We start from the raw sequence: 17,966 nt of genomic DNA on the forward strand, positions 1-17,966 counted from the left end.
CAGAGAATTGGGCCATCTGCTGCTGCTTTCCTAAATGTACCAACAGGAAGCTGGATTGGAAGAGGAGCAGTCAGGACTAGAACCGGTGCCCATATGGGATGCTGGCACCACAGATGGAGGATTAACCTACTGCACCACAGTACCAGCCCCACCATGAAATGTTTTTTAACAGAGCATTCAAGCCCTATCATTAATGGGGAGGGAGAGAGCAAAATGCTGAACAAAGTATATAATCTGCTACTATTAGGGTTTTGTTTTGTTTTGTTTTGTTTTTGTTTTTGTTTTTGTTTTTGACAGGCAGAGTGGACAGTGAGAGAGAGAGACAGAGAGAGAAAGGTCTTCCTTTGCCGTTGGTTCACCCTCCAATGGCCGCCGCTGCAGCCGGCGCACCGCGCTGATCCGATGGCAGGAGCCAGGATCCAGGTGCTTTTCCTGGTCTCCCATGGGGTGCAGGGCCCAAGCACCTGGGCCATCCTCCACTGCACTCCCTGGCCACAGCAGAGAGCTGGCCTGGAAGAGGGGCAACCGGGACAGAATCCGGCGCCCCAACCGGGACTAGAACCCAGTGTGCCGGCGCCGCAAGGTGGAGGATTAGCCTATTGAGCCACGGCGCCGGCCGATTAGGGGTTTTTTAAATATATTTATTTATTTGAAAGGCTGAGCAACACAGAGAGAGAGAATCTTCCATCCACTGATTCACTCCCCAAGAGCTAGGGCTGTGGCAGGCAGAAGCCAACATCTAGGAGCTCCATCCAAGAATCCCACATAGGTGGCAGGGACTCAAGCACTTGGGCCATCACCTGCTGCTTCTCAGGTGCATTAGCAGGAAGCTGGATCAGAAGCAGAGCGGCCAGGATTTGAACCGGCAGCCCAATACTGGATGCAGTAGTCTCAAGTGGCTGCTTACCCACTGCACCAAAGACCTGGAATGAGAAGGTCAGGAAGAAAAAAAAGATAGAGGGAGGGAGGAAAGAAGGAAGGGAGGGAGGAAGGGAGGGAGGAAGGGAGGGAGGAAGGGAGGGAGGGAGAGAGGGAAGGAGGGAAGAAGGAAAGAGGACCAGCGCTCGGAGCACCAGCATCACATATGGGTGCCAATTCGAGTCCTGGCTGCTCCACTTCTGATCCAGCTCCCTGCTAATGTGCCTGGGAAAGTAGTTGAAAGATGGTCCAACTCTTTGGGCCCCTGTACCCACATGAAAGAACCAAAAGAAGTTCCTAGCTCCCGGCTTCAGCCTGGCCCAGCCAGAGCCATTGCAGCCATTTAGGGAGTGAGCCAGCAGATGGAAGATCTCTCTCCTCTCTCTGTATCTCTGCCTTCCAAATAAATAATAAACCTTTTTTTTTTTTTTAAGAGAAAGTCAGGTGGCCGCCAGGAGGATATTCCAGATGCAACACAAAGGGTCTTTTAGCCTTGTGGTGAGTTAAGTGGGATGAGCCGGCTCTCCCGGAGGAGATTCTATTTGATCTGGAAGTTCACCAGGTGGGTGAGGCATTGCTCAGAGGCAAGCAAGCTGAGCTGGCCGTGGCCAGGCCCATGAGCCCTTTCTTTGTAGAAGGCTTGGGAAGAAAAATAGGGGAGGTCGGGCTGCTCAGGAGACTTCCCTGGCCTGAGGAAACCATGAAAGGCTGGGACAGGGTGGGCTGTGGGCCAGACCCAGGCCACCTCTGGCCTTCAGCCTGGTTTTGTGCAAAGCAGAAAAAGCCATCCAGCCCTCTCTGCTTGTTAGCTCCGGATGTGGCTGCCCCCATACTCGCTGCTGCCACCTGCCATCAGCTACAGGGCCCTCACCAGAATTGGGCAGGTGCAACTGTCATGTCCTTGAATCTCCAAAACTGTGAGCTACATCAGCCTTATATTCTTCATGAACAAAGAAGATGGGACCAGTGGGGTGGCCTAGTGACCACCTAGTTAGGCCTCCCCTTGGCAACTCCAGCATCCCATTTCAAGTCCTGGCTGCTCCACTTCCAATCCAGCTCCGTGCTGCTGCACCTGCCATCACACAGGGTGATGGCCCAAGTGCTTGGCGCCTGCCACCCACATGGGAACCCGGATGGAGTTCCTAGGTCCTGATTTTGGCCTCACCCAGATCTGGCCCTTGGAGCTGTGTGGGGGAAGGAACCAGCAGGATGGAAGATCTCTCTGTGTCTTCCCTCCCTGCCTCTCTGTAACTTTGCAATGCAAATTAATAAATCTTTTAAAACTAAGAAAAGGAGGAAGAGAAAGGGGGGAGGGAATTAATCTCTTTCTTACTCCCTTGAGCAGCACCCAACAGGAAGTGCCCCTGACTGAATGGGGCCCACTGCATGGGTCTAGGACACATTGTCACAGTAAACAGAACTGGGAAGTAAATGCCAGGCAGAAAATCATTCAGGGCTAAGAAAAGACCTGTGGGGGCCGTCGCTGTGGCGCAGTGGGTAACGCCTGCAATGCCGGCATCCCATGTGGGCGCCAGTTCAAGTCCCGGCTGCTCTACTTCCGATCCAGCTCTCTGCTATGGCCTGGGAAAGCAGTGGAAGATGGCCCAAGCACTTGGACCCCTGCACGCACCTGGGAGACACAGCAGAAGCTCCTGGCTCCTGGCTTCAGATTGGCGCAGCTCTGGCCGTTGCGGCCATCTGGGGAGTGAACCAGCGGATGGAAGACTTTTCTCTCTCTCTGCCTCTGCCTCTCTTTAACTCTGCCTTTCAAATAAATAAATGTTTAAAAAATACATAAATAAAAAAAAAGAACCAGCTAGACAGGACCAACTAGACAGGAGAATACAGTTCACTGGGTCTGAGTGAGAACCTCGGCCTCCCCAGAGGCAGGGCCGGGAGACAGAAGCTGGCGAGAAGAGTGGTGGCCACAGTGACGCAGTGTGAAACTGGCACATTGTGGGACCAGGTTCACTGCCAAACAACTTGGAGGTTCCAGGGGAAAACATTGGGCATCCCCAAAACACTGGTGACTGAGCCACAAAAACATAAAGCAAGAGGTAGACGTTGGACATGACAACTTGGGATGTCCGCGACGCCTAGCACGCTCCCTGGGTTCAAGTCCCACCCCCACCTCTGATCCAAATTCTGCTAATGCGCACCCTGGGAGGCAGCAGGTAATGGCTCAGACCGCTGGGTCCCTGTCACCCAGGCAGAAGACTCAGACTGAGCTCTGGGCTCCCGGCTTCAACCTGGCCCTGCCCAGGCTGTAGCAAGCATCTGGAGAATGAACCAGAGCATAGAAGATCTCTCTGTCTCTGTCTTTGTCTCTCAAATAAATCAATAAAATAAATTAATTTTACTTTTAAAGACTGCGAGTTGTCTCCTCATCATTGCCTTTTTCTTTTTTTATTAAGATTTAAATATTTATTTGAAAGAGTTACAGAGAGAGAGAAAGAGAGACAGAGTGACCTTCCATCCACTGGTTCACTCCCCAAATGGCAACAACACCCAGGGCTGGGCCAGGCTGAAGCCAGGAGCCAGGAGCCAGGAGTCAGGAGCTTCCTCCAGGTCTCCCATATGGGTGCAGGGGCCCAAGCACTTGGGCCAACTTCTGTGCTTTCCCAGACACATCAGCAGGGAGCTGGATTGGAAGTGGAGCAGCTGGACTCACACTGGTGCCCATATGGGACTGCAGGCAGAGGCTTAACCTTCTATGCCATGACGTCAGCCCCAGTCATTGCCTTTTTCAAGGGCTCAGAGCTCCAGGGTCTGCAGTTTGGAAGAAAAACCAGAAGAGAGAAGAGCTGAGAAGAGTAACAAGACAGGAATTTCCGGGGCTGGCGCTGTGGCTTAGCAGATAAAGCCACCGCCTGCAGTGCAGACATCCCGTATCAGCGCTGGTTCATGTCCCAGCTGCTCCACTTCTGATCCAGCTCTCTGCTATGACCTGGGAAAGCAGTAGAAGATGGCCCAAGTGCTTGGGCCCCTGCACCTGCATGGGAGACCTGGAAGAAGCTCTCGGCACAGCTCCGGCCGTTGAGGCCGATTGGGGAGTGAACCAGCAGATGAAAGACCTCTCTCTCTCTCTCTCTCTCTCGCTCTCGCTCTCGCTCTCGCTCTCTGCCTCTCCTTTTCTCTCTATTTAACTCTGCATTTCAAATAAAATAAATAATACTTAAAAAAAGGCAGGAATTTCCTGGCAAATATGCAAAAGAATCTGAAGAAAGTTATCTCTACTTCCCCCTGCAAGGAGATTTGGACCTGAAACCCACCAAGTATATAAATAAAAATACACAAACTTTAACAGGAAAAGATATTGAAATTACTGAGATGTGGGGGCTGGTGTTGTGGTGTAGGGGACAAAGCTGTCGCTAGAAATGCCAGCATCCCACGTTGAGGCCTCTTGGGTCCCGGCTGCTCCACTTCCAATCCAGCTTCCTGTTAATATGCCTGGAAAAGCAGCAGAGGATGGTCCAAGTGGTTGGGCCCCTGCACCCACATGGGAGACCTGGAAGAAGCTCCTGGCTCCTGGCTCCTGGCTTCAGCCTGACCCAGCCCTGGCCAAAGAGGCCATTTGTGGAGTGAACCAGCAGATGGAAGATCTCTCTGTCTCTCCTCCTCTTTCTCTGTAACTCTGCCTTTCAAATAAATCTAAAAACATTACTGAGAAAAGTTCTGATTTCCTCTGGAGGGGGCAGCTGGAATGAAAATGACACATTTGTTTTAAATCTATGAAATGAGTATCTCCAGGGAACTCTCAGAACAGTGTGACCCACTTATGTAATTTTAGCTTTTCTAAGAGATACATTTTAAAAAGTAAAATGAGTCAATGAGATATTTTACATTCCTTTTTTGCTGTTGTTGTTGTTCCATACTAAATCTTTGAAGGCTGGTGGGTCACCAAGATGGGCCCAGTCATTGCTGTGGCATAGCGGGTAAAGCTGCCACCTGCAGCACTGGCATCCCGTATGGGTGCCGGTTCAAGTCCCAGCTGTTCCTGTTCCTATCCAGCTCTCTGTTATGGTCCAGGAAAGCAGTGGAAGATGGCCCAAGTCCTTGGGCCCCTGCACCCATGGGAGACCTGGAAGAAGCTCCTGGCTCCTGGCTTCAGCCTGTCCCAGCCTTGGCTGTTGTTGCCATTTGGGGAGTGGACCAGTGGATGGAAGACCCCTCTCTGTAACTCGGCTTCTCAAATAAATAAATAAATCTTAAAAAATAAAAATAAAAAAAGATGAGCCCGTTCAGTATGCACAGACAAAAAGACACACACATAACCCCTAGAAGAGCATCTCTTGCAACGTTCAAGATGACTTTTTTGGGTTTCCAACTAAGTAGTTTTTGCTGTACTTTTTTTTTTTTTTTGTAAAAACCTATTTATTTTACTTGAAAGTCAGAATCAAAGAGAGGCAGCTGGTTTGTGTCCCGGCTGCTCCTCTTCCAATCCAACTCTCCACTATGGCCTGGGAAGGCAATAGAAGATGGCTCAAGTCCTTGAGCCCTTGCACCCACATGGGAGACCTAGAAGAAGCTCCTGGCTCCTGGCTTTGGATCAGGGCAGCTCTGGCCACTGCGGCCAATTGGAGAGTGAACCAGAAGATGGAAGACCTCTCTCCCCCTCTCTCTCTGTCTCTCTCTCACTGTCTGTAACTCTGCCTCTCAGATAAATCTTTTTTTTTTTTTAATTTTTTTTTTTGACAGGCAGAGTGGACAGTGAGAGAGAGACAGAGAGAAAGGTCTTCCTTTTGCCATTGGTTCACCCTCCAATGGCCGCCGCGGCCGGCGCACCGCGCTGATCCGATGGCAGGAGCCAGGAGCCAGGTGCTTCTCCTGGTCTCCCATGGGGTGCAGGGCCCAACTACTTGGGCCATCCTCCACTGCACTCCCTGGCCACAGCAGAGAGCTGGCCTGGAAGAGGGGCAACCGGGACAGAATCCGGCGCCCCGACCGGGACTAGAACCTGGTGTGCCGGCGCCGCAAGGCGGAGGATTAGCCTAGTGAGCCGCGGCGCCGGCCTTTAAAAAGAAGAAGAATTAGAAGCAGCAGCAGCAGCAACACCCTCAGGCCAGTGCCAAAATTGTGTGGAAATGTGCTGACAATCATATCAAAATACATCCAAATGTAGCAAAATTACACTGCAATTTAAAGTTACAATTCACAAGCGCTGTATCATTCAAAACTTCCTTTCTCTGGCCCAAGACAACAAGTAGAGTTGACATTAAAATGGTTCAGATAACCTCTGTAGGTGCCAGTTGTCCTGTGTAATCTTCTTTTTTTAAAGATTTTTTTTTTTTTTTTTTTGACAGGCAGAGTGGACAGTGAGAGAGAGAGACAGAGAGAAAGGTCTTCCTTTGCCGTTGGTTCACCCTCCAATGGCCGCCGCTGCAGCCGGCGCACCGCGCTGATCCTGGCAGGAGCCAGGAGCCAGGTGCTTTTCCTGGTCTCCCATGGGGTGCAGGGCCCAAGCACCTGGGCCATCCTCCACTGCACTCCCTGGCCATAGCAGAGAGCTGGCCTGGAAGAGGGGCAACCGGGACAGAATCCGGCGCCCCAACCGGGACTAGAACCCGGTGTGCCGGCGCCGCAAGGTGGAGGATTAGCCTATTGAGCCACGGCGCCGGCCTAAAGATTTATTTATTTATTTGAAAGGCAGAATTTCAGAGACAGAGACAGACACAGAGAGAGAGAGAGATCTTCCATCTGCTGGTTCACTCCCCAAATGACCACAACAGCCAGAGCTGGGCTGATGCAAAACCAGGAGCCAGGAGCTTCTTCCAGGTCTCCCATTTGGGTGCAGGGGCCCAAGGACTTGGGTCATCTTCTACTGCTTTCCCAGGCCATAGCAGAGAGCTGCATCAGAAGTGGGTCTTGAACCAGCACCCAAATGGGATGCCAGCATTGCAGGTGGCAGCTTTACTCACCACGCCACAGCAACGGCTCCCCCATGTAATCTTGAACTGATTTCTCTCTTTTTTTTGGGGGGGGGGGATGATTTGTCTTTATTTTGATTGGTTCATTTGAAAACCAGAAAGACCAAGAAAGAGTGAACAGCAGAGACCGAGCTCTCCCATCTGCCAATGGGAACAGCTCAAGCTTGGCCAGGCTAAAGCCAGCAGCCCAGAACTCCATCCACGCCGCCCCACACGAGTGGCAAGGACTCAGTACTTGAACCTCACCTGCTGCCACCTAGGGTGTGCACCAGCAGGAAATTGGAGTTGGGAGTTAGAACCAGGACTGGTCCCTGTCACCCACGTGGGAGACCAAGACGGAGTTCCTGGCTCCTGGCTTTGGCCTTGGCTCAGCCCCAGTTAGTGCAGCCATTTGGATGAAATTTCTCTCTTTCTCTCCGTCTCTCTCTCTTTCACTCTGTTTTCAATTAAATAAAGTAAATCTTTCTAAAAAAAAAATATAGAGCAGGGGCCAGTGCCGTGGCGCGCTAGGTTGATCCTTCACCTGAGGCGCCGGCATCCCATATGGGCACCAGTTCTAGTCCCAGTTGCTTGTCTTCCAGTCCAGCTCTCTGCTGCGGCCTGGGAGGGCAGTGGAGGATGGCCCAAGTGCTTGGGCCCCTGCACCCACATGGGAAACCAGGAAGAAGCACCTGGCTCCTGGCTTCAGATTGGCACAGCACCAGCTGTAGCAGCCATTTGGGGAGTGAACCAACGGAAGGAAGACCTTACTCTATGTCTCTCTCTCTCACTGTCTGTAACTATACCTGTCAAATAAATTAAAAAAAATCTAAAAAAAAAAAAAATAGAGAGAGAGCAAGGGGCCGACACTGTAGCACAGCAGGTTAATGCCCTGGTCTGAAGCGCCAGCATCCCATAAGGGCACTGGTTCTAGTCCCGGCTGCTCCAATTCCCATCCAGCTCTCTACTATGGCCTGGGAAAGCAGCAGAGGATGGCCCTAGTCCTTAGGCCCCTGCACCCATGTGGGAGACCTGGAAGAAGCTCCTGGCTCATGATGTCATATTGGCTTAGCTCCGGTCATTGAGGCCAATTGGGAGTGAACCATCAGATGGAAGACCTCTCTCTCTCTCTCTCTCTCTCTCTCTCTCTCTGCCTCTCCTCTCTCTGTGTAACTCTGACTTTCAAATAAATAAATAATTCTTTAAAACATTTTTAAAAAACAGAAAAAGCAAGGGTTCCAATGAGCAGTGTGGAAGATGTAGGCTATATAGACAGAAAAGACACAGGAAAGCAGAAACAAAAAGTAGATGGATTTTTTTTTTTGACAGGCAGAGTGGACAGTGTGAGAGGGAGAGAGACAGAGAGAAAGGTCTTCCTTTTGCTGTTGGTTCACCCTCCAATGGCTGCCGCGGCCAGCGCCCTGCAGCCAGCGCATCGCGCTGATCCGATGGCAGGAGCCAGGATCCAGGTGCTTTTCCTGGTCTCCCATGGGGTGCAGGGCCCAAGGACTTGGGCCATCCTCCACTGCACTCCTGGGCCACAGCAGAGAGCTGGCCTGGAAGAGGGGCAACCGGGACAGAATCCGGCACCCCGACCGGGACTAGAACCCGGTGTGCCAGCACCGCAAGGCGGAGGATTAGCCTAGTGAGCCGCGGCGCCGGCCAGGATTTGTTTCAAAGTTACTTTTTCGTGCCAACTAGAACTGGCTTATCTTGGCATTTTGGTTTCTCTCTCTCTCTCTTTTTAAATATTTAATTATTTTTATTTGAAAGACAAAGATACAGAGAGGGAGGGAGGGAGGGAGAGAGAGAGAGAGAGAAAGAGGGTTGTTCCATCTGCTGGTTCACTCCCTAATTGGCTGCAACAGCTGAAGCTGCACCAATCCAAAGCCAGGAGCCAGGAGCTTCTTCCAGGTCTCCCACATGGGTGCAGGGGCCCAAATATTTGGGCCATCTTCTGCTGCTTTCCCAGGTCATAGCAGAGAGCTGGATCAGAGGTGGAGCAGCCAGGACTCAAACCGGGTCCATATGGGATGCCGGCACTGCAGGCGGCGGCTTTACCCGCTACGCCATAGTGCTGGTCCCTCTTGGTTTCTTTGAAAATCAAACAGCTGCCCACTTGGTGACTGGAACATTAGCATGCATGACACCATCTTGGCTTGGCCAGTTGGGCCTGGTGCAAGAGCTAAACCCAAACAACTGACATCCTATAGATCGTATTTAATAACCATAAAGATCTGATGTGGGGGCCGGGGTTGCCACTGACACCTGCCAGATTTGTGGGCAGCTAAGTGAGTGGAGGGAACAGTGACACAGAACTGCCCCAGTAGGCACACAAGCAATCTACTCTGCAAATTACACAATGCTCCCCAAGCCCCAGGTGGGAGGGCCAAAGATGCTCCCCTACGGACAGGACATACATCGCTGAGGGCCGGCACTGTGGCTCAGTGGGTTAAAGACTTCACCTACAGTGCCAGCATCCATGTATGGGTGTTAGTTCAAGTTCTAGCTGTTCCACACCTGATCCAGCTCCCTGCTGTTGTGCCTGGGAAGCAGTGGAAGATGGTCCAAGTCCTGGGCCCCTCCCACTCACATGGAAGACCTGGATGGAGTTCCAGGCTCCTGGCTTCAGCCCAGCCTGGCCCCAGGCTGTTGCAGCCAATTGGGGAATGAACCAGTGGTTGGAAGCTCTCCTCTTCTCTCTCTCTCTCTCTCTCTCTCTCTTCACTCTGCATGTCAAACAAATAAATAATCCTTTTTTTTAAAAAAATTAAAATGAAGGCCGGCGCCGCGGCTCACTAGGCTAATCCTCCGCCTAGCGGCGCCGGCACACCGGGTTCTAGTCCCGGTCGGGGCGCCGGATTCTGTCCCGGTTGCCCCTCTTCCAGGCCAGCCCTCTGCTGTGGCCAGGGAGTGCAGTGGAGGATGGCCCAGGTGCTTGGGCCCTGCACCCCATGGGAGACCAGGAAAAGCACCTGGCTCCTGGCTCCTGCCATCGGATCAGCGCGGTGCGCCGGCCGCAGCGCGCCAGCCGCGGCGGCCATTGGAGGGTGAACCAACGGCAAAGGAAGACCTTTCTCTCTGTCTCTCTCTCTCTCACTGTCCACTCTGCCTGTCAAAAAAATTAAAAAAAAAAAAATTAAAATGAGCAAATAAAAAATAAGCTTATTTAGGTGCAGTACAATTTGAAGTCCCTGCGAAGGTTTTTCACAATATGCATTGTTTTCTTTGAACTTTTGGAAGCCCCCACAGGGTACTGAAACAGGTAGGAAGTATACTTAAGACATTTCTCAGAAAAGAAGAGATTTCCATTTACAGCGACGCTTGCCTAAGAAATATCAAAGCTGAATATTGTATTTCACCACCGGTGCCAACCAGCTGAAGCTAAAAAACAAGTGTGGCCTTTGAGTGACCCCTGGATGCCAGACTTTGATTGGATGGCTGAAGATGACTTTCTGACCAATAAGCATTGAGAGTTGCTGTTGCCAATGGAACCCGGCCGGTGGATTCATTCCGTTCTATGCAAGCGGTGGTCACTACTTGTCCATCAGCTCCTTCCTAAGGAAACCCAGGACTCTCTCCTCATTTTCCACTGAAGTTCTGCGTCCGTGGTGATTTTCCTGGCTGCCAGCCAAATTCAGCCTTTTTCTTTTTTAAGTTTTGGCGATTATTGTTTTACTCACTGACTGTCTTTAGGAATCTATCATTTACATTTTTAAAGTGTTTTTTTTTTTTTTTAAGTGAAAGAGTACTTGGTCCATAAGCTAACTATGTAGAACAAGGGCGGGGGCCGTGCTGTGGTGTAGTAGGTTAAGCTGATGCCTGCAACGCCGTCATCCCACACGGGCGCCGGTTTGAGTCCCAGCTGCTCCACTTCCAATCCCGCATTCCTGCTGATGCACCTGGGAAAGCAGCAGCAGAAGATGGCCCAAGTATTTAAGCCCCTGCACCCATGTGGGAGACCCGGATGAAGCTCCTGGCTCCTGGCTTCAGCCTGGCTCAGCCCTGGCTGTTGGGCCCATTTAGGGAGTGAACCAGTGATGGAAGATGTGTCTTAAAGATTCAAACAAACAAAGAGCAAGGACCAGAAGACATTTATCATAAAGAGAAAATAGTAAATACTTTAGGCTGTATAAAGGTCTCCATGGAAACTACTCCACTCTAGAGTGCAAAAGCAGCCTTGGGCAATACAGAAATGAATGGGAGGTCCAGTGTTCTGATAAAACCTTATTTACATCCTTGGATGTGTGCTTCCTACCCAACGGGCTTCACATGACCCAGCAAAGGGGATACCAGCACCCCCGGATGGCTTCAGTTGCACGAAGGAAAACTCACGATGTCAAACATGGACATTTATGTGGAAGTTCATCCAACACTGTTGCAGTGTTTCGTCTTTTTTTTTTTTTTTTTTAAGATTTGTTTATTTGAAAAGCGGAGAGGAAGAAAAAGAGATCTTCCATTTGCCAATTCAGTCCCCAAATGTTCACAACAGGCATTATACATAAATAAATAAACAAACAAAGTCTGATGTTAAAAAAACAACACAACAGGGGCTGATGCTGTGGTGTAGTAGGTTTAGCCTCTGCCTGCCATGCCAGCATCCCATATGGGCACCTGTTGGAGTCCCAGCTGCTCCACTTCCCATCCAGCTTTCTGCTGTGGCCTGGGAGAGCAGTAGAAGATGGCCCAAGCCCTTGGGCCCCTGCACCCGCGTGAAAGACCCAGAAGAAGCTCCTGGCTCCTGGTTTTGGATCAGCCCAGCTCTGGCCATTGTGGCCATTTGAGGAGTGAACCAGCGGTTGGAAGACCTCTCTCTCTCTCTCTTTCTCTCTAACTCTACCTCTCAAATAAATAAATAAATCTTTGTTTAACAAAATAGGGAAAAAAGGCAGGCGCCGGGCTCACTTGGCTAATCCTCCACCTGTGGCACTGGCACACCGGATTCTAGTCCCGGTCGGGGCGCCGGATTCTGTCCCGGTTGCTCCTCTTCCAGGCCAGCTCTCTGCTGTGGCCCAGGAGTGCAGTGGAGGATGGCCCAAGTGCTTGGGCCCTGCACCCACATGGGAGACCAAAAAAAAAAAAAAAAGTTAAAAAGTAGGGAAAACAAAACAAAACAAAACAAAATCACTATCTACACATAAAAGTTATTGACTACACTTGACCTGAAGACCAGAAAACAACACAAAGCCAGCACCTTAACTAAGAATTAGAGATACTAAGCTTTGGTGTATTGTGGAAATCCATCTGAGGCTGTTGGAGGTTCCCTAGCTGCACCCAAATCTCCTAAGCTGCTGCCGTCCACCAAACGGTCCCCAGGGAGGGACAAGGGAACAGCAAGCCACACGGTTTCTTCCATGACCTGAGCAGGTCTCTAAGCACCAGTGGGGCTGTCATGGCCATGACAGTTCATCTACTCACCCACCCAGTGCAGCAGTCCTTTGCGATCAGAAACCCAAGATCACCTATAAGGAAGGTCAACTCCCAAGGGAGTCAACTGAATCCAAAACATCAGAGCGGCGCCCTGTAGAGCACCATGAGAAATAGCAATCCATCAGAGAGGAGGACCGGTCAGCATCGCTGGCCTTATTAACACCCTCCTGGATCAGCTTGCTGCAATTGTCTGAGACCAGACACACAGATGACTTTATGCCTTTCAAAATGGCCCACAGAATCAGACTGGAAAAAGCAATCAGGAAAAAGCTGTGTTTCCAGAGGGCATTGCAGGCCACACGGGACAGACTGGGTTTTATTAAAAGACTCTTGGGAGCCGGCACCACAGCTCACCAGGCTAATCCTCCGCCTTGCGGCGCCGGCACACCGGGTTCTAGTCCCGGTCGGGGCGCCGGATTCTGTCCCGGTTGCTCCTCTTCCAGGCCAGCTCTCTGCTGTGGCCAGGGAGTGCAGTGGAGGATGGCCCAAGTCCCTGGGCCCTGCACCCCATGGAGACCAGGAGAAGCACCTGGCTCCTGCCATCGGATCAGCGCGGTGCACCGGCCGCAGCGCACCGGCCGCGGTGGCCACTGGAGGGTGAACCAACGGCAAAGGAAGACCTTTCTCTCTGCCTCTCTCTCTCACTGTCCACTCTGCCTGTCAAAAAATAAAAAAAGAAAGAAAAAAATATAAAAAAGACTCTTGGGGCCAACACTGTGGCACAGCAGGTCAAGCCGCTGCCTGTGACCCCGGCATCCCGTGTGAGCAGCGGTTCAAGTCCCAGCTGCTCCACTTCCGATCCAGCATTCCTGATAATGCACCTGGGAAAGAAGCAGAGGATGGTCCAAATGCTTGGGCCTCTGCTACCATGTGGGAAACCCCAGTGAAGCTCCTGGCTCCCGGTTTCACCTGGCCAGGCCCCAGTTATTGTGGTTATTTGAGGAGAGAACCAGCAGATGGACGATCTCTCTCTCTCTCTCTCTCTCTCTCCCCTCCCTGGGTGTGTGTGTGTGTATGTGTGTGTTCCCTTCCCTCTCTGTAACTCTACCTTTCAAATAAATAAATAAATCTTAAAAAAAATACCCACAGGATTGTTGAGTGATGGACATTGTGATATACTGTGATACAGCAGTTAAGACACCAATAGAGGAGCAGGCACTGTGGAGCAGTGAGTTAACCCACCACTTGAGATGCCTACTTCCTTTACCAGAGTGCTGGTTTGAGTCTCAGCTACTCCACTTCCAATCCAACTTCCTGTTAAAGCATCCGGAGAGACAGCAGAAGACAGCTCAAGTACTTGGGAGGCCTGGATGGACTTCTGAGTTCCTAGCTGCAGCCTGACCCAGTTCAACTGTTGAAGGCATTTGGGGAGTGAAGCTACATATGGAAGATTGATCTCTCTCTCTCTCTCTCTCTCTCTCTCTACCCCACCTCTGCTTTTCAAAGGTGAAAATAAATAAACACTTAAAAAACTGCCATTTGGATGCCTGCATCCCCATATCAGAGTACCTGAGTTCCACTTCCTTGTTCTACTTCCCATCCAGCTTCCTGCGAATGCGCACCCTGGGAGGCAGCAGGTGATGGCTCAAGTACTTGAGTCCCTGCCACCCACAAGGGAGACCAGGGCAGAGTTTCTGACACCTCAGCCTGGCCCAAACCAGAGCTGTTGCAGGCATTTGGGGAATGAACCAGTAGATGGAAGATGATCTCTCTCTCTCTCTCTCTCTCTCTCTCTCTCCCCCTCCCTTCCTCCCCCCCTTCTCTCTTTCGCTCTGCCTTGCAAATAAACAAATGGAACTTTAAGAGTCTTGAGCACCCACAAAAGACTTTTAAAACAGGGGCAAATGATTTTCTAATTTGATTCAGTAGCAGCTAAGTCTGCACTGCACTTGTGTGGGTCGAGTGAGCCAGACAGAGCATTGGCTGCTCCTGCAGGACTTTCGGTGATATCACTGGCCACCAGTCACCCATGGGTGCACAGCATTTCAATGTGGTTAGTGGGATCAAATCAAAATTTGATTCTCACTTAAATTCATTTGAATTTCAATAGTCACATGTGGTTAGTGACCGCTATAACAGACAATATGGATCTGGAAGTCCAGCTCCAGTTCCTGGAGAGGGCTTGGGAGTCACTGAGAAACTCTCAATATCCTTATAATAATAAAGTTCCCCTGCTTGGTGGTCAGCCAATTTGGATGCACTTCTGTTGCCTATGGCAGCTTCCCTCCTCATAGTCACTGCTTGGGACTTAGAATTCAGAGAACATGAACTCCCTGCAGGAGAGATACCCGCTGTGGTGTGAGCACCCAAGGTCCCACAATGTCCCATTCTCCATGCCTACCAAAAGGGCCCAGACAGCCTCAAGCAGTCAGGCCCTCGAGTCAAGGCCAAGAGTTTCTTGTTGGCTGCAGCCATGCCTCAGAATCTTTGCTCTCACCCCCAGGCTGCTCTCCTCTCTCGTGCCCTAGACCTGTCCAGGTGGGCAGGAGCACCCTCACACCTGCTCTCCTCAGAGGCAGAGGGTCTCCGTCTCACCAGCGAGCCAACGCTACTCCACTCTTGAACCCAGATCACCCCCTCTGTGTCTCTGGAGCCACCCACCAAACAGTATACAGTGCATCTCATGTAGAGTGAGGTATCTTCAAATGTAAGACCATGTAAGACCACAGTGCTGGGGCCGGTGCCGTGGCTCACTTGGTTAATCCTCCACCTGCGGCGCCGGCATCCCATATGGACGCCGGGTTCTAGTCCCGGTTGCTCCTCCTCCAGTCCAGCTCTCTGCTGTGGCCCGGGAGGGCAGTGGAGGGTGGCCCGGGTGCTTGGGCCCCCGCACCCGTATGGGAGACCAGGAAGGAGCTCCTGGCTCCTGGCTTTGGATTGGCGTAGCTCCGGCCGTGGCGGCCATCCTATGGGTGAACCAGCGGAAGGAAGATCTTACTCTCTTTCTCTCTCTCACTGTCTAACTCTATCTGTCAAAAAATAAATAAATAAATAAGACCACGGTGCTGAGTCCTGCAGCAATGTCTGCTCTGACAGATCGCAGCAGTTCTGGGGCTGCACTGGGGAACAGGATGGGAGACAGACGTGGTGACTTGGTGCCTGCGGGGTCTTTGGAGACCAAGCGAGGTGGGTAAGGAGATGGAGGTGCAAGAACGGCGAACTACGAGGAGCGGCAATTACTCCACTTGCCACAAGGGGGAGCGCCAAAGCGATCAAAAGCGATGTGTTAATCAAATCAACAACGTAGTCGGTAGGTTCCCAAATTTTAAGGAGTCTTTCAAACATTCCCGCTAACAGAGTTATGCGGTGAGTAAATAATACGGTTTGTGTGATTTTGCTTGTCAAATTTTTATTTACTAATTTTAAGTTATTGAAAAAGTAGAAAGAGACAGACACAGAGACGGAGATGTACCATCCACTGGTTCATTCTGCAAATGCCACAGCTAAGCCAGGCTTAGTGAGAAGCCTGGAACTCCATCTCGGTCTCCTACATGGCTGGCAGGGACTCAAGAACCTGAACCATCACCTGCTACTTCCCAGGTGCTCATTACCAGGAAGCTGGGATCAGAACTGGAGTCAGGACTCAAACTCAGGCACTCTGTGATATGAAATGCCGGCATCTCATACAGCGACATAAACACTGCGCAAACGCCTGCCCCCTAAATTTTTTTTCTGGAATGCACCCCAGAAAGTCATTCTTTCCAGCAGAGAAACATTTGCCAATAACTTGGAAAATCACATTAGAACCAAGGGAAGAAAATCACCAGATTTGGTAAATAAAAATATATCATGCCCAATTAAATCTGAATTTCACAGATGATACGTGGTGCAGCGATTACAAGGCCAGCTGGAATGCCCATAGCTCATGTCAGAGTTCCTGGGTTCGAGTCTCAATTCCGCTTCTGACTCCAACTTCCTGCTAATGTGCACACTGGGAGGCAGCAAGTGATGGTCAGACAGCTGGGTCTCTGCCACCCATGTCGGAGACTTGAATGGAGTTCTGGTCTCCTGGCTTCAGCCTGGATGTTGCAGGCATTTGGGGAGTGAGCCAGTGTTTGGAAGATCTCTGTATCTCTTTCCTTCTCTCCGCCTTTCAAATAAACTAAATGAATAAGTAAAAGTTTTTATAGATTTGTGGAGAAATGGAATTAAAAGATGTTTACTAGGGGCTGGTGCTGTGATGTAGTAGGTGAAACCTTGCCCATGTAGCCCTGACATCCTGTATAGGCACCGGTTCGAGTCCTGGCTGCTCCTCTTTCAATCCAGCTCTCTGCTATGGCCTGGAAAGCAGTGGAAGATGGCCCAAGTGCTTAGGCCCCTGCACCCTTGTGGGAGACCTGGAAGAAGCTCCTGGCTCCTGGCTTTGGATCAGCCCAGCTCTTGCCATTTTGGCCATTTGGGGAGTGAACCAGTACATGGAAGACCTCTCTCTCTCTCTCTCTCTGTCTCTCCTTCTGTCTGTAATTCTGCCTCTTGACTAAATAAATAAATAAACCTCTTTTTTTTAAAAAAAAAAAAAAGATGTCTACTTTAAAAATTGCAGGTGGAAGCTGGCGCCGTGGCTCACTAGGCTAATCCTCCGCCTTGCGGCGCCGGCACACCAGGTTCTAGTCCCAGTCAGGGTGCCAGATGCTGTCCCGGTTGCCCCTCTTCCAGGTCAGCTCTCTGCTGTGGCCAGGGAGTGCAGTGGAGGATGGCCCAAGTGCTTGGGTGCTGCACCCCATGGGAGACCAGGAGAAGCACCTGGCTCCTGCCACCGGATCAGCGCGGTGCACCGGCCGTGGTGGCCATTGGAGGGTGAACCAACGGCAAAGGAAGACCTTTCTCTCTATCTCTCTCTCTCTCTCTCACTGTCCACTCTGCCTGTCCAAAAAAAAAAAATTGCAGGTGGAGGGAGTAAACCAGCAATAGGAAGATCTCCATTTCCGTCTCTCTCTGTAAGTCTTTCAATTAAATAAATAAATCTTTTTTAAAAAAAAGTATTTCCATTGATTTTCTTAAATGCAGGTTTACTGAGCATCCTCTATTTGATCTGTCTCTTTTAATTTATTTTTGCACTGGCTTTAAACTTTTCTTTTTTTAGGATTTATTTATTATTTATTTTGAGAGGTAGTTACAGACAGAAAGAGGAGAGACAGAGAGGTCTTCCGTCCACTGGTTCACCCCCAAATGGCCGCAATGACCGGAGCTGGGCCATTCCAAAGCCAAGCGCTTCCTCTGGGTCTCCCATATGGGGTGCAGGGGCCCAAGCACTTGAGCCACATTCCACTACTCTCCTAAGCCATCAGCAGGGAGCTGGATGGGAAGTGAGAAGCCACAGGCAGAGACTTAACCAATGTGCCACAGTGCCAGCCCCTGCTTTAATCCTTTCATGAACTAAAATGTTTCCAGCTTGACTCTGTAGCACATCCATTCTGGGGTGTCTGAGAGCCGACACCCCAGGTTCTTTTCTGCAGGGACATGCAGCCCTGCCCACAGTGTCTTTCACAGGCCAGCCTCCTGCAGAAGCGGGGTGATTCTCAACTTCAGCGCATTCTCTTTTCACAAAGACAGGCGGCACTGTCCAGCTGGGCTGAACTGGCGCATATGTGACTTTGCCCTTGACCGTGAATCAGTCACATGCTCCCTCTGTTCAGCACCTTTGAAATGCTTGGCTGGGAAAAGTCAGATTTTTAAAGGGTTATCTGAAGAATGACTTTTCCCCCAAGGTCA

Source organism: Oryctolagus cuniculus, chromosome 19 (assembly GCF_964237555.1).
Source record: "Oryctolagus cuniculus chromosome 19, mOryCun1.1, whole genome shotgun sequence".
In the NCBI taxonomy this organism is placed as follows: domain Eukaryota; kingdom Metazoa; phylum Chordata; class Mammalia; order Lagomorpha; family Leporidae; genus Oryctolagus; species Oryctolagus cuniculus.